The 18058-nt window shown below is 37.4% G+C and overlaps 1 protein-coding gene across 6 annotated transcripts in view; it reads right to left on the bottom strand.

Annotated features, from left to right (window-relative positions):
- The window catches only part of LOC128099428 (contactin-4), a 1007148-nt gene that overhangs the window by 749613 nt on the left and 239477 nt on the right, over nt 1-18058 (bottom strand). For all 6 annotated transcript variants that reach the window (XM_052721339.1, XM_052721341.1, XM_052721340.1 and 3 more), the window contains one exon: nt 15214-15269. The gene's annotated coding sequence lies outside the window, so the exon portion shown is untranslated. The remainder of the gene's footprint in view (nt 1-15213; nt 15270-18058) is intronic.

Below are 18058 nucleotides of genomic sequence, written 5' to 3'. Positions count from 1 at the left end.
ATAAAGCCTGTCTGAAGATCAGAGGGAAAAGCCAGCCATTACATTAAACAGAGGTTAGGCAATGGTAGCACATACCTTTACTCCTATCACTTGGCAGGCAGGGATCTGTCTGGATCACTGTGAGTTCAAGGCCACACTGAGGAACAGAGCTAGGCGTGGTGGCACACGCCTTAAATTCCAACACTAGTTAACCATGGAGATTTGGAGGTCTGTACAGACAGACAGGAAGACAGAGCTGGGCAGGAAGAGGAAGAGATGTAGCTGGACAGAGAGAGCAAATCATATAGCAGAACAGCAAGGCATATAGGCGTGGGTAGACAGGAAGTATCTTACTTTTGGAAGCTGCTGAGTTGGTAAGGTGAGGTTAGCTGTGGCTGTTCTTATTCCTCTGTTCTCTCTCAGGTTTTCACCTCTATATCTGGCTCCATGTTTTCTATTAATAAGACTGTTTAGAAATTCGTCTACAGGGCAGGGTCTCACTTACAGAATTAGGTCACTAACAGTGGGCCTCTGATGGCTATACTTGACCCTGGTACAAGCTGCAGCATCTGCTTCCTGGACTACAGGCATCTCAACAGTGAACACACGAACAGGCATATGGACACTCCACTTTACCTTTCTAACACAGGAAACTGTTCCACGCCACCTCTCCATTTCCCATCATGATGAGTTCAAATCCCTCTGAACCTAAGAGCTAGATTGAGCCTTTCCATCATCATTTCTTTCCCTTGTGGATTTGGTCATAGCAATGCAAGAGTAACTAATCCATAGATGCACTAACTACCCGCCGACCTATATGCAAGGGAGTCTTGATTTCTCTTTGCACCACAAATAAACTGGACTTTTGTCACAATGGAATTTCTGATTGAGATACAGAGACTAAATCCTGAAGAAGGGTGCTTAAATGTTATGTGAATGCAGAATCTGGAAGGCCAATAAGTTCCTAATAAATTGTCAAGTGAGTTCATAGTAAAATGGAGACTACAAAAGAAAGGAGGTACCATATAGAGTATGGGCGGGGGGGGGGGGGGGTTGATATAAGCAAAAGAAGATAGGGAGTAAAACAGGAAAGTGGGGATGGAGAGCAGAAGTGAGTGATGGAAGGAAGGAAGAAAGGAGAGACAGATAAATGGATGCACAGAGGGAAGTAGATCATGTAGGTGAGTACACACTGAGCAAACACATAGTCCAGAAACCTAGACTCATAACCAGTGCTCCTAACACAAATGCAGTCATTCATCCTTCCCTGTGGTTTCTATAAGACATTCTACAGTTTCCTAGTAAACTAATTCAGCTAGATTAAGAAGGTTTTTATTTGTCATAATTAGGATTTCTTGGCCAATACTGCGATCAGATGTATCCATGATAGTGTACGTATGTCATATATTCTGATAAAAACAACATAGAACTTGCCATCCAATTGTAGTTGATTGTGTGAGTCACTGAGTGACTAAGTCAAAATGTCTCTAATTTTGTATATTTCTGTATTAATACCCGAAGAGCAATGTTCTATGACTATGTGTGACTTAATATGTTGGAAGTCAGGAGAAATGCTGAAGCAATATGGGAGACATGTATACTGTGCAAAATTCAAGGATGTTCCTAAGCAGATGCAGGGTTGAAGGTATTAAAGTCATCTCTGGCAACTTTAAATAGCTACTACAGATTCAGAGACTGTCCAAGTACTGACACAGCAGGGTTTAATCCTTTGGGAGCTTATGACTCACTTATTCTCCCAACTCCTGGATGTGATTTGACAGTGTATCCCCAAGATACTCCCCACCGCTAATGCTCCTATTTCTATCTTGAAGCCTTTTAATTTGTATATTCCCCAAATGGCTATGCCTGCTTGTCAAGTGGGAGTCTCACCTCACTTGGAGCTCCTAGCTCTTTGATAAGGAAGAGCAGGCTGGCAAGAGGAGCTGGCATGCCACAGAAATCCGTGTAAGCAATCAACAGCTTCTTTTCAGCCAAGTACATTTTTTTTTCCCCTACAGACCCAACCAAGGGCAGTATAGCATAACTGTCTCTTGCCAATATCAGGTTCTCATCCACAAGAGCATTGCTAGCCCTCCTAACAGATGAGAGTTTGGGGAGCTTCAACAACCCCTCCAGCAGGTGCAGTTCTTAACATCTGTTAACATTCCTGCCTCTTGCATTTTATTCAGTGCCAAGAGCCCTGAGTTTCTTTTCAAAGGCACAGATAGAAGCAAGGCTTTCCCGTGCTTCCCCTAGAACACAGGGGGAAGCGACTTTGAATTCCAACTCTACTGGAGAGTGACAAGAGAGATATGGGAGGTTTATGTAAGCAATCTCAAATTCACTTCCTTAAGCAATAATTGGAAGAAATATTAGAATCTACCTTTGGGCTTGGCCATAATTGCCAAAGAAGATATGATGATAGGAATCAGAAGAAGGTCTGCTAAGCCAATATATGTAATTGATAAAGGCAATTATCCACTGAGGGCTGCTTCAGTTTTTGTTTTAATGAGTATTACTTAAAAGTGGCAATTAATGATTGTATAGTATTGTAGGACATGGTCTCATGTGAGCATATGTCTCATGTGATACAGAATTATGATAAGCTAACAGTATGAATGTAGTAACACCTTGTTTGGGTGGTGAGAAACTTGAAATGCAGAGTTAGTTATTAGGACATATACAACACGTTAATTATCGGCACCTTATGATGCAATATATCTCAAGAATTAAGTCATATGTCTAAACTATGTGCCCTTTGACTGGCATCTCTCAATTTCTCCATCCCCGGTTTCTGTCATCGCTCTGATCTTAAGGCTTTAGACTCTCCAAATATGTGAGCTAATGAACCGTTTACTTCTATCCATGTTCACTCCATGTTCTTTGTCTGGAGTACACAATTAAATATTATTTAGTCCTTTAGTGCTAGAGATGTCACTCTTGCTCTTTCTCTTAAGAGGCAAACATTTTTAGGAAAGTAAATTTTGCTCTGTGTACACTGTACGCCAAGACTTTTATGGAACTCTGAAACAAGGAACCATCTCTAAACTTATTTCCTCTATACTGCAGTGGCAATCTTGGCAGGGATGGCCCCTAGGCTGCATTTTTACTTATAATCCTCTATGAGTTTAATCTTTCTAGCGTGCTCATTAAACTCGCTGATATTCATGGGTGGAATTGTACTGTGCAGTTTGCTACTTATGCAATAAGCAAAATTTGATCTTGAGCAATCACTGTGATGGAGAAAAAGCAAATATAAGGACTTATCACAGACAGCATTACTTCAGCATGGTACTACTACACTGTGGAGAAATTAAGGCCATAAGCAGGGCCGTTTTCATTCCAGGCTACGTTATATGCTAGGGAACAGCATTACTTAGGATGAGTTAGGCTCTGCTATAACAATCCAGAATGTAATGGCTTAAAACATTAAAACTTTATGCTTCTCACAAATGCTGGTGATACTTATTCTATTCTCCTTTCTTCTCTCCCTCGCTTCCCCTCCCTTTCACCTTCCCTCTCTTCCTCCCTTTCTTCCCTTCCTCCCTTCCTTTACCTGCCTTTTGTTGTTTTTGTTATTCTTAAATTTCCATTGGCTAATGAAATATCTATAGACAGTTCCTGATTAAATTCAATTTGTTCATAGAATCCCTCTTCTCTCTCCTTGACTGGACTCCTGGAGCTCTGCCTGGTGTTTGACTGTAGATCTCTGCATCTGCTTCCATCTGTCACTGGAGTAAAGCTCTGTGATGACAGTTAGGGTATTCACCAATCTTATCACTGGAATAAGCCAGTTCAGTTCAGGCATCCTCTCCACTATTTCCAACCTGGGGTCATCCTTGGGGATTCCTGGCAACTTCTCTAGCACCGGGTTTCTCTTTATCCCCATGATGTCTCCCTCCCTCTATCATTGCTTTCCCAGTCCATCCTTTAAAATGTGTAGCCCAAGCTGGCCTCGAACTCGTGATCCTTCTGCCTCTGCCTCCTTCAGCAAGTGCATCGGGATCATGATGGGAAAACCTGCAGAGACTACCAAACCAAATTAGTGGGAACTCATGAAAGTTGGATCAATGGCTGTGGATCCTGAATGGGACTGGACTAGGTTCTCTGCATGGTGAGACAGTTGTGTAGCTTGATCTGCTTGGGGGAGGGGAGGCTGGTGGTAGGATCAGAATCCATCCCTGGTGGGTGATTGGGTTTTTTGGAGCCCACAACCTATGATGGGACACCCCCTGCAGCCTTAAGGCAGGGGGAAGGACTTGGACTTGCTTCTACTGGATGTGCCTCACCATGGGAGGCCTTGCCTTCATGTGGGAGGAAGCAGGGGGGGGGTCGTTGGGAGGGGGAGGCTGGTGGGGCAGGAGGAAGGAAGAGGGGGATCTTTGATTGGTGTGTAAAATGAATGAAAAAATTTTCTTAATAAAAATAAATAAAATAAATTCAATTTGTCCTCATCAATTAAATACTGACTGAAGGCTATTCATCCTAAGAATTTCATGAACACAAAATTAAGAAAAAGACATTAAGAAGAATATAGGTCTCCAGTGAGTGATAGTTTTACAAGTGCCTTGAAGAGAGAACCCCCCTCCCCCAGAATTCCACACTATTTCATACATACTGTATCTTTATCTTATGCTCCTGAGCTGTGCTTTCAGCAACTGTGTGTCTCTTTTGTTCAAATTATTAACATCATCTCTGTCTGTGTGTACCCTTTGACTGTCCTTTTCTCCCACAGCTGTCAAACCCTTAGTACAAGTTTTTATTTACCCACTATTATCCTCCCTGCAGAGTGCAGGTGAAGAAGATTATTCAACAGCTGGGTCTAACCACCAACTCCTGAAGTTCTTGGGTTTTCCAGCTCTTAAGGATACTGCTGGGGATCCCTTATGTTCTGCCATTACCAGCATGGTTAATCTTGCCATTCCCTGAGACACAGCATCCACTGACTTTGAAGATAGCTGTAATTACAGCTTTCTTGTAAAAAATTCATTCTCCTAGTAAGGATCTAGTTAGTTTCCCTCTTAGCTCTAATCTTTTATTTCAAAGGTAGATGAAAAGGTAAAAGAACCAGGACCACTTATCAAAGGCACATTCAGTCCTTGACCTTCCAGGCAAGTGCTTATCTCACTTCAAAACAGATCTTAATAGGAAGGGTAGAGTTAACTCTTCCTTGCCCAGCCCCCAGCCTTAGAGACCTCTGAATGCAAGCCATCCGGCTCTTATTTCATCCTTTTCAGATAAAGTTGGCCGCTGTTTGCCTTTCATTTCACTATACCAGGACCCAGCCTGAGGCTTCTCAGATGCCTCCCGCTTGTCTCTGGCTGTTTGTTTCAATGTTCTCAGATCTTACATTGCTTCAACAGCACTCCATCTGAGGTATTATCCCACTTCCCGTTTACTGGGCGATATTATCCAGTTCTTCTAGGCAAGTAAAATCAAAGCCACAAGATAGCCCACTCATTCCTAGTTCCAGGTCTGCACAAATGACGGCAAATACATCAAATTTAAAATAATTTTTATTTCTTTCCTTCCCACTCTTTTTTTGAATTATCTATTTTACAGATTCTAATGATATCATTTGTTTCTGCCCTTCCTTCCTTCCCAAACCTCCCATCTACTCCTCCTTGATCTTTTTCAAACACCTGGCACACCTTTTCATTAATTGTTGTTACATAGATTTCTAAATACCTAAGTATAACCTCCTCAGTCTGTTTTAAGTTACTTGTCTATATGTTTTGAGACTGACTATTTGCTGTTGGATAACTAATTGCTGGGCTCCTTCTGCTGGGTTCTTTCTCTATTTGTATGCCCTCAATTTTCCTTAGTTACTTCTGTATGGTTGAGGCCTCTTGGCTCTGCTACCATCCAAATCAGCACATCTATCATTGATGTCCTTCCTTAAAACTTAATGTTCAAAGCATGAATTGATCACAATCATTATCTCTCAGGATTATATCAGTGAGCATAACTTTACAATACTCAAATCATGATGGTCATGATTTTGAAGATTTTCACTGAGTTTATGATGTATTATTTATTTATTTTATTATATTTCAGTGTTGAAGATCAAATTCAGAACTCTGTGAATACTAGCCAAGCACTTTACCTTTGAGTACAACCCTGACTCATTTTGATTATGTTAAAGAAGGAGTACTTTAAAAAAAGGAATTACAGTATATATCTTATGCTCAATGAAGTATACACACTCCTTATTTTCACATGAATTAAAAGGTTTAAAAAATGTTGTTTTGTAATTTTGACAAGCTTCACATATCTTAGTTGAAATGTGACAAGGTAAAATGATGTATCTTGCTTTCTTTTTCTTTATGAAGAACTCAGGAACATAAGCTTATTTTGGCAGGCCGTTTGAAAACCTATCTTAGAGCAATCAATGAAGATTTTATGTTGCTACCACTTCTTGAGATCTATCAAACAGCAAACCCAACCTCATTCAACTCTAGGCTGAATAAGACATGATTTTTCTTTGTCGAAAATGGTGAAATGACACATCTCTTGTAATAATAACACTGAAAAGAATTCCGTGGGAAATAATCAAAATATTAGATGCCAAAATGCTGAGGAGGATGTAGGACCTTTCCTAAAATATTGTCCTGTCTAGACTTCCTTAGCTCTGAGAACAGAACATATTTATTTAAGGCACCAACTGTGGCTTCTTATGTTACAGATGGACAATTTGTGTCCAGCTTTTGTTTAGCATTTTTTTTCTAACATGGCACAAATGATTGATATCAAAGCAGAGAGAAAATAAGAGGCATGATACTAATTCTTGCTTTTCTTCCCATTAGTTTATAAAGAAAGATGTGTTAGAAGAGCACAGTAAATAATGCAAATTCAAAACCTTTTCTGGCGCATTAGAAAGTTGATGTTCAGAACTTCTGGTTTTCAATGCATGATGGACTTAGTTAATATAGATCAGCAAACACATAAAAATAAAGCATAACCCCCACAATGGTTGGACAGCCATTTCTTCCAAATTGGAGCATTCCCTCCTGGAGGGAGGAAAGCAGCTCATACAATTTTGAAGACTTGGGAAGTTCAGAAAGTTACATGATCTACAAGGTTCTTTCAAGATTATATAAGGAGCCGCAACAACTGGGAAAAGGGCTATATTCCAATCATACCTGTTAGTTGTAGATGAATTTCTAAATAGTCTTATTAAATAAGAAATACAGAGCCAAATACAGGGGTGAAAGCCATAGAAATCAGAGTGATAGCCACCAACTAACCTTAGCTCACCATGTCGCCATAGCTTCCCATGAGAACCAGCTTCTTCCTGTCAACCTGCACCTTTATTGCCTTGCTGTTCTGCCTTCTCATTGGCTCTTAACCCAGCCACCTCACTTCCTTATCACTGCCTGTCTATACAGACCTCCAGATCTCTATGGTTAGTACTGGGATTAAAGGTGTGTGTCACCATGCTTGGCTGTGTCCTTGAACACATAGAGACTCTGCCTGCCTTGTGATCAGATTAAGGGCATGTGCTACCATGGCCCGACTTCTGTTTATGGCTGGCTGTGACCTCTGACCTCCAGGCAAACTGTATTTATTAACATACAAATAACATATCACCACATTTCAGCACAAATAAAATATCACCACAGTTAGTTATATAGGGAGCTCTGAGGATGCAGTTTTTTTGAATCATCACATATGCTGGAGTGGTCTTTTCATTGATAGAGCTGCATTTGAGTTAATTATGTTACTGTCAGTAACCCCTCACTCATGTTCCTACAAATACTTCCAATCAGTTCATAGTTTCACTTAGCCACACTTGGGTAGTTTCATTTCTTTGGTCTGTATTTGGTTGCCTACATACGTAGGGTGAATAGACATTTGTGAATATCTCCCCAATGAACACTACATGACAACAGAACAAGATTTATTGATTTATTCATTTATTTATTGTGCTGTTTGTCAAGCCCAGGACCTCATGCATGCTGGGCATGTGTCTAACACTGAGTTACACCCTCAGCTCCCAAGAATAATTATTTTTTAATCTTTTAAATGCTTAAATAAAATGCTTAAATTAAATGCTTAAATAAAATGCTTAAAGAAATGTTGAAACTGCCTCAAGAGAACTATGAAATCCAAGTCTGAACAGTGCTTATCAGTATGTCCTAACTGGTTAAGAACATACTGGTCCTTGCTATATGACTAAGAGATAGTGATCCAGAGTATTGACATCTAAACAGATGGAGGAGATATAACCTTGGAGACAAGGAAGAGAATAAGTATGACTTCTTGTATTAACACATATCCCTTTGATCCATAAAAGAAACTATCAGAGGTACATAAATAGCCAAAGGAAGAAGTATATTAGATTCTCTTGTGATTCAAAGTGCAATAAGTTGGGAATCCAAAACTTTGAGATCAAGCATGAACATATGAACATTTGATCTAAACTTTCAATACTAAAGAGGGGTAATAAATTAATACAAAAGTAGGCTGGATGCTTTAGAACCTAAATAATTGATAAAAACAAAATTATGCTTTGAGTAATGTTTACATAGCACAGGAAGAACAAAAGGGAATAATAATGCATCAAATGAGCTCATGATATAAAACTGTATGTAGGGAAAAACTGCTACAGCAATAGACAAGTGCCATAGACAAATGCCATAGTAAAAGGACAGGCAACATCTGCATGAAAATAATGATTAATGATTAATGAATTTAACTAGAAATTAAATATAGAGAGGTACAAGAGAAAAAGACGAATTGTTAGTAAAGCCAACAATGATTTAAAGTGAAAGAAAACCCATGAACTAAAAAGAAATTCTAAAAACTAGAACCCTAAAATAATGAAAGAATGTAATGTAGACATATGGAAGTTTAGGGTAGATATTCAGTGGTTTCACAAATACTATAGCCTTCCTTTAGTTCCCGGTATATGTTTGGGCAATTCTTGCTCTCTTTGGAACCATGGATTTGTAGGTTCTGAATGGAGTTTGAACAAAGATGTCCTGAGTTGATTTAAGAAAGAAGCTGTTAGATTCAGTTCACAATCAGTCCCAAATTCTCTGATTGCACAAAGATGGAACATTCTCTGATTATGACTTATGAGCATGGAACCCTGAGCAAATACAGTGGACAAAGCTACATATCAACTTTAGTGGGTAAACAGCATGAGACACAAAAAATAAGTAAATAAAACTCCTGCTGTTCTGAGAGTACTTGGAGTGCTTGATAATGTGACAACAAGAACACTAAGATCAACATGAAAGCTGACATTGGTGAAGAAACATTTAAGATATTAGAAGATCTGAGGTGTTAACCTAATATGCAAAATGGACATGTAAAAAATAGTAATGACCATGAAATACATAAAAGTTAGGGAGAAGAGAATTTTTAGTTCAAAATGTATCTGATGAGATAAGCAGAAAAACAGTGTGAGAATGCCAATATGCATATAAGGTACAAGGATTTTCTAAAACTTAAAAAATGAAGATGTTCTCAGACTGAAAACCAAAGTACCACTAGACATATATGTATATTTCCACATATTGTAAAAAGAAGTAGACCCCTAAGCTTACAGAGAAAAATATCAAAATCTAATGGGATAATAAGGGCAGATCATAAGTGGAAACACAAGTCTGAGAAATAACACATCTCATTTTCTGCACTAACAAAGGGTAGAGTGTAATGAAGCAATATATTATATTATATATTATATTACATAATAATATATTGAGTAGAAAATATAATACCACATAGAAATTCCAAAACTATCTTAACTATTTAAAAAATAATAGTAAAGTTTGCATTCAATGATAAACAGTATAGAAAGGTTACTTTTAATACCATCTACTGAAATAAATAATTCATAGGTATTTTGAACAAAAACAACCAAAATTCAGCTGGTCATGGTAGTGCACACCTTTAATTCCAGCATGCAGGAGGCAGAGGCAGTAGATCTCTGAGTCTGAAGCCAACCTGATCTACAGAGCAAGTTCTAGGACAGCCAGGGCTACACACAGAGAAACCATCTTCCCCCCAAAAAACAAAACAAACAAACAAACAAAAAACCACCAAACTCCAAACACACACACACACACACACACACACACACACACACACACACACACACACACACACACTGAAACTTAAAGGAAGTGTACTATTAAAAGCAATTAAAAAGAATCTGGTCCCACTGCCTGGGGCCCCACAACTTATCCTAGGTGCAAGAACTGGCCTTTTGGAGCCCATTCCCTATGGTGGGATACCTTGCTCAGCCTTGATGCAGTGGGTATGGGCTAGGTCCTGCCTCAACTTGATATGCCAGGCTTTGTTGACTACCCAAGGGAGGCCTGACTCCCTCTGAGGAGTGGATGGGGGGTAGGATGAGGGGGAGTTGGGGAGGGTGGGGGAAGCAGAAGGAGGGGGAACTGGGCTTGGTATGTAAAATGAAAAAAGTTTTTTAAAATAAAAAAATCTGGTACATACATAGGAAAACTAATGTAAATTATACAGTCACTATGTTTAGTGTTATAATAACAATCACTTACTAGAAAAGAAAGTTGAACTAAAAAGCTATTTTTTCAGTGATAACTTAGAATTTTGAGGAACTGTGCAGCTAAAAGTTTGCAGGTCATACTAGGAAACACTGTTAAACTGGCTCTGTTAAGATGAAATTGTGAAGAAGCCTACTGTCCAGACTTGACACAAGCTAGAGTCACCTGAAAAGAGGGAACCTCAATTAAGAAAATGCCTCCATAAGATAAGGCTGTAAGATATTTTCTTAATTAGTGATCAGTGGGACAGGGCCCAGTCCATTGTGGGTGGTGTGCTCCCTGGACTGATGGTTCTGGGTTCTAGAAGAAAGCAGACTGAGCAGGCCTTGGGGACCAAGCCAGTAAGCAGCTCCCCTCCATGGCTTGTGTATTAGCTCCTGCCTCTAGGCTCCAGCTATATTTGAGTCCCTGACTTTCTTGGATAATGAATGGAGATATAGAAGTGTAAGCAGAATAAACCCTTTCTTCCCCAACTTGCTTTTGGTCATGGTGTTTTATCACAGCCATAGTAACCCTAACTAAGACACCTAGCAAAACTAGAAATAAAAAGAAAAATCTGAAATAATACAAATGTGGTGGTGGTGGTTTGAGTAAGAAATATACCTCAGAGTCTCTGGAATTTGAACACTTTATCCCTAGTTTGTGAAGCTGTTTGGAGGGTGGTGAACCTGTGGGAGGTGGGGTCTCCCTGGATAAAGTACACAGCAGGTTGGGTGGAGGCAAGGTGGTAGAGGGAGGGATTTGACTATTTATTTTCTGACTCCACTTCCTATTTGCTCTTCCTGCTTTGTGTTTGTGGTTCAGATTGTGAGCTGTCAGCTTCCTGCTGAGGCCACCAAGCATGAGGCTTGCAGCCATGTCTCTCTGATCTAATGGAATCTTACCCTTCTGTAACTTTAAGCCAAAATAAACTCCTTCTGTAAGTTGCTTGTGGTGGACATTGTATTTTATCAGAGAAACAGAAAAGTCACTAATAGAGTGTTTAAAAGAAAAACCAGTTATTGCAGTAGAAAGCAAAGAAGCATGGAGAAACAAAATATTCATCAAAGAAAGATTTTTTTCATGAATTAAAGTAAGGGAGACCAAAAGCAACTTTCTTTTAAAAAAGAATAAAAGACCCAAAAGATACAGCCACGTGCTATTAAAAAGAGAACTTCCTGGAATAAATTATTGACACCCTCTGCTGCCCTCAGTGTAGGCACACACAAATATGCATATACACACTTGCACATGAACTGTTACACACACACACACACACACACACACACACACACACACTTACAAATAAGCAAAGTGAATCTTTTAAAATTTATAATTATTGAGAGGAGATGAATCACACAATAATGAGAAAAGATCAGTTTATCATATTAAGAGATGATTGAAGCCTACTCATGGTAACTTGCAAATTAAGAGTTAGGTAAGTTCATAGCCATCTACACACATAACTCTCTTTATCACTGCATTTTATTGCTTTTTTAAAAGAGAATAATTGCCATTATTTTAATTTTACTTGTATGCTATGTCTTTCCTCCAAATAATATTATACTCAAACCTCTAGGGAACTTGGCTATTTTATTTCTCATGGCATTATCAATCTTATTATAGATTCTATTATATTGACTTCATGAAGATCATTGTAGAGGAAACAAATTACCCACAGTTTCCTGATATTCATCCAATGCAACATAGCATCATCCTTTCCATTATCCATAAGGAAAAAATATACGGCAGAAACTGGACCAAGTGATACAATCCATCTGTACATTTCTCATGATTATGATTAAATAATTATGATTAACAATTTTTATACATTACTTGTAATATTTTAACATGCATCTCAAAATACATACATGCAGTTTAATTCAATACAAACAAAATAAAACAAAACAAAATCCTTTATATTATCACATTAGTATTTTTTTCCATCTTAATTTCTAAAGACAAAATTACCTCTAAAAAACAATCTTTCATGATAGGAAAAAAAATCATAAACAACAACAAAAAAACCACAATGGCTCACTTTTTAGCTGGGCAGTGGTGGTAGACACCTTTAATCCCAGTCAATGCTCAGGAGTCAGAGGCAAGTGGATCTCTGAGTTTGAGGCCAGCCTGGTCTGCAGAGTGAGTTCCAGGACAAACAGGGCTACATAGAGAAACCCTGTCTCAAAAAAAAAAAAAAAAAAAAAAAAAAAGAATAGTGAACATTACACATTGTCAGGCAGGGGCTGATTGGCAGCAGCATAAATTGCACTAGGTAGAACAAGCACAAAAGCACAAGGCCACGGGGATGTGTTTTCTGAGTTCTAACATTCTTTCATGGTATGTTAATGCATCTCTCAGCACAGGTAAAGTTGCCTCTACTAGGGAAGGCTTTGCCAGCTCCGAAGAGAAACAGAACGAATATAAAATTTGCTTCTTGTTAAATATCTCTCTGCTATATCAAAGGTCCCTCAGGGGCTGATTAAATTCATTAAGAGCTAACAGAAATTCTAGCCATTCTTTTCCTTCTGGCCAAGATGCCATTAAGAGAAAAGCCAAGAGTGGAACAGTTGAACTGCCAAGAATCTAATGCTATAGCCTAATATTTACAACCAAATAATACTAATTATAAAAGTATCAATTACAAAGGGCCTGGCCCCACAGCAAGTATTTGGCATTCATGATTCCTAAACCGACAAAAGCACATTTGTTACTCTTATTTTATAGTTTTGGGAAACTGAGGCTAGAAGCAGCAATTAGGGAAGAATTTGAACTATCAATGTATCTCTCTTTGAGTTCATCATGTATAACCTTTATATGAAACCACAGATCTTAACAATCAGCAATTGCAATTGTTCTTTGGCCTTGGAGGACAGGCAGGTCAGAACACTCAGGAAGCTAGTCTGCATTGATTTGAAAGGAAGAGTCTGCTGATTTTATTATATATCTCATGCATCATTATAACTAAAGATGAAATCTGTCTACCTAAAATACACATTTCCATATTGCCTTGCTGATATAATTCTTATATCATAAAACTCCCTATTCAGAGACAACTTGGTGACTTTAAGTGTATCTACAAGGTTGTGTAATCATTACTACTATCTAATTCAGAACATTTTCATCAGTACCAAATGGAAACCATAATGAAAATCCAGACCTTTTTTAGCCCCCTTGTTTCCTAGAAACCACTAAATAACTGTCTTTATAATTCTTACTTCTCCATACACTTAATATACATGAAGCCATATATTAACTGACTTCTGGGTGAGGCTTTTTATTTATAGCATATTTAAGGTACAACTATACTGCAACACAGCAGTTTATTTCATATTGCATTTTAATTGCTGATGTAGCTTAATGAAAGATGAACTTATCTGTACCAATCAGGAGAAGCATAATGTAAGTAAGCTTCCTCTATTTCTCTAGGTATTGGCTAGTTTATATTTGTAATATTGATGAAGCAAGCTTACATGACACAAGCTGATGAGCAATATTACCATTTTGGATTTTTAAGATGGGAAACTGGTGTCAGAGTAGATAACCTCAGTTATCTACTCAAATATTGGAGAAAGAATTTAAGTCCAGCTCTGTGAACAGTAGACTAAAATGAGTTTGCATTTGATTGATGGACATAGGATAGAGACAACTAAATGGTCCATTCAGCCACTGCACCGCAGATCTTTGTTTCACCAGAGACACTTAGAAGCTGTGTTAAGAATCCATACTCTGTGTGTCTGTGTGTAATGAGGATGCTGAGCTCAAGTGCTAGGTGAGGATGTATAGAGAGAAAATAAAAATAAAAACTAGATGATGGGAAGGCAGAGACATGGAGCAGTCTTAACTGTGACTCAGTTTTGCCCTCTGGGATTGCATGCCACGTACAAAGCCATTCTGATTTCTTTTAAGATAAGTTGGGAAATGCCCTTTAATATGAAAGATCCTTATTTCTCAATATTGGTTAAACAATTCAACTTTTTCTTTTTGAAATTAAAATTTTAAAACATACAATTTTGTATCAGGAAATTGGGCTGGGCTGTGCCATAGTCAAGCAATTCTGCAATCACCAGGTTGCCAATAAATACCCGAGGCTAAGAAAAACGAAGGACTTCTTGGGGTCTTTGTAGGCAGCATGATATGACAGATACTTCAGTTTGGACCTGTAACGTGTAGAACTACGGGGTTTTGGTTCCTCCTTACATCGCCTTCAGGAACTGAAAATATTTTGCCTTTTTTTAAGGTATGCTTTTCATCAAAGAAAAAATGCAAGCACTGTTAACACCAAGTTGCATTGTTTGTTTTATTATGTAAAATACATCTTTCCAGATAAACATGTTTGTAGGACGTAATTAATATTTTATTGCTGAAAAACATCTTGTCTAGCAAAACTATTGGGAAAAAGTGCAAAACAATTTTACTTTATTCCAAATACTTTTCCTACAATGTGCCATTCTAGTGTTTTTGAATTGCCAATGTAATCTGACTACCAGAAAATCTACCTCGAGTAGCTTCTCCAGAGGAATGGGAATGGCCTCTGTTGCACCATTCCAGCATTAATTTATGTAACTTCACTAACTTAATTAACTACAACATTTATGAAAGCAAGTAAAAGAAGCTCATGGCATCACTTGGAAATGGCTGGCTCTCTATGTTTCCATAGAAACTAAGGATAATAAGCAAGATGAAGTACAGATAAGAAAACCTTCCCATGTGGGGAACTTACCTTTTAGGGCAGCTCTGAGAGCCACATGCTGTGCAGTTACTATGTGTCAATAATCCCTACAATAAAAACAGAATGTACAAGTTAACACACTGCTCAACACAGACTTGTACATAGTTCACATTTATTATATTATCCCTTTTAAAATTGAATTAGGAGGAAATGAAAATTAGATACAGCTGGTTTGAGCTTCCAGACTTGATCCTCTGCTGTGTCCTAGTAACCAAATGTCTTGACTTATCAGTTCAGAGTGTTCTTCATGTCAGCTGAGTGACATTAGAAGTCGTTAATATTTTGTATTTTGTGCTATTTGGATTCAGTGAAACAGATATTGTGTAAGAAAGTGCATTAAACAGCTTGAAACATAATAAAACTCAAGCACTAACATACATCTTGTCTGGGGTTTTGTTTGTCTGTTTTAGGTAAATGAGTAAGTGAAATATGGAGATAACAAAAACAGCAAAAATCACACTTCATGACATATCTTATCTCAAAATCTCCAAGTTAAACTTTAATTGTGAAAGGAAGTTTACTTCAGATCATTAAATTCCTGAAGAAATCACTTTATACCTATGTCCTAAGAAACGACTCCTGTACACACATATGTGTGCTGTATACCCTAATCTAGTTTCTACCTAAAATACATCATTTCTAAGTAAAGTAATAGTATTGTTTCATTCATTGTAAATGATATTATATATATATTATATATATTATATATATGTATGCACATAAAGATATATATAATATTATTTTCTATAAAGAGAGAATGTAGTCACTCAAAAATATCTTCAAGTGTATAAGCATTGAGGAGAAAATTCTCTACACGTATTAAGTCCAGTAGAGGTGATCATAGCAAGTCAAACAAACCTATTCTTGTATCTGCCTTCTCCTAGAACCTGATCAGTTTTTGATACTTGCAACCAGCTGTACAATCAGACAGCATTTACAGAGAAATGGAAGTATAACATAGAAAGGAACAAAAATACCTACAGGTTTATCATTCAACCAATCTGCTGAATACAGTTTAACTAGTTAGTTTACAACTTAGCGAATTTGCCCTGGAGCCTGAGCAATCTTCAGTGAAACTACATTGATCGTGTGTGTGTGTGTGTGTGTGTGTGTGTGTGTGTGTGTGTGTGTGTGTGTAGACTAGCTTCTCCCATGGATCGAGTTGCCTTGGCTACCTCGAAGGTTCTGTCTTATGGAGCACATGGGTCTCCTGGGGATGGGGGTACAGCTGTGGAGTTACCACAGGCCCTCTATTCCAATCTGTATCCTTTCACAAAATATTATTATATTTTTAATAATATTAAAATATTATTATATATAATATATATTATAATTCAAGTACATTCTGACATATTTAGGTATATTATGATTAATTAAGACAAAAACAAAGCATTTTATTGATTAACTATAAATACATAATCACTTAAGTGCATAGTTTCTCCTACTAGTTTGCAAAATAACTCATTTCCATACTTAAATGCTTAACTTCTTTTAATGGACATAAGTTGATACTCAGAAAATAAGAGTCAAATCCTTGTTCCTGTTACTGCTAATATGTAAAGAGTGTAACATTCTCCCTACCCTTTCTTACATATTTCAATTAATAATATTCCACATAGGATTATTCCAAATATAACAAAATGTGACTTTCGGAATAGGAAAAAATCTCCTATATTCAAGTTATGTGAATCACAAGTATATCACCATCTGTTATATTTGAATATGGTCAGTTACCAGCTGTATGAGTTGTCTACAAAAGTTCAGTATTTTATTTAAATTTGATTTAATCTTCTTACACTAAGGATAGCTACTAATATGGTTCTAAAGCTCTACATTGTTTGAAGCTTCAGAACCATTTGCAACTATTGGAACCATCAACCAATAACAGAAGTATGACTTATAATCTCAAAATCCCTACACACAATGGCCAAAAATTTTTTAAATATTACTAGAGATGTCACATTTACAAATATACATGTACCTATTTACATATATATGCATACATATACATTCATAGAAACAAAAATCAAAGAGGAGATTAAATTTATCCTATCTGGTAAAAATAAATACTTAAAAAGCTAAAGTATCTTTATAATAAAATATTCATGTTTCTTTAAATGTCCAGGTTCTTGGATAAGTTGTAAGCATGATATAATGATTCAGTTATTTACTAGCCATGTTATCTTCCACAAATTCTTTATTTGTATGAACCTCAATTTTATCTATGCATAGGAAGTAGTAACATAATATACCCTGAAGGAATTACTTAAGTGCTATGGATGGAGCACAGCTAGTAGAGCAGTTGCCTTCCGTGCAGAAGCCCTAGGGTTGAAATATTTAAAACTGGCATAGTAGTGCATGTCTCTGATACAGGCTTTTGGGAGGTGAAACTAGGAGGATGGAAGTTCAATACAATCTTTAGCTATAGAGTGAGCTAAGGTCAGTGTGGGAAACATAAGACCATATTTTAAAGCAAAGTAACAACAAAACAAAATTATTTTAATTCTCAATTCAATGATTAAGTAGTAACAGTCAAGTTAGGCATGCTTGGACACTAGTCTAGTAGCCACTAGAAGTGGTGGCCATATTGGTAACCATTTATTCATGGCATCATGAATGATTAACTTAACCTACAAAATGCAAAGTGAGGACCTCAAAGAACCTGCTTTCAAATACTTGCCTATTATATAAAATATCATAAGAGCCCTTTGAACTTTGTAATTTCTTGTCCAGGCCAAGGTAACTCACCTATGTGCTGGGTGGCTTCACACAAAAGAGAATTACTTTATGAAATTAGCTAGCTGACACTTAGCAAAGAACAGTAGTACATGGCAGA

This window comes from Peromyscus californicus, unplaced genomic scaffold (genome assembly GCF_007827085.1).
Source record: "Peromyscus californicus insignis strain IS unplaced genomic scaffold, ASM782708v3 Scaffold_6__1_contigs__length_162567912, whole genome shotgun sequence".
Taxonomy (NCBI): domain Eukaryota; kingdom Metazoa; phylum Chordata; class Mammalia; order Rodentia; family Cricetidae; genus Peromyscus; species Peromyscus californicus.
The sequence above is the reverse complement of the archived record's forward strand: the minus strand, read 5'-3'. Positions and strand labels throughout refer to the sequence as shown.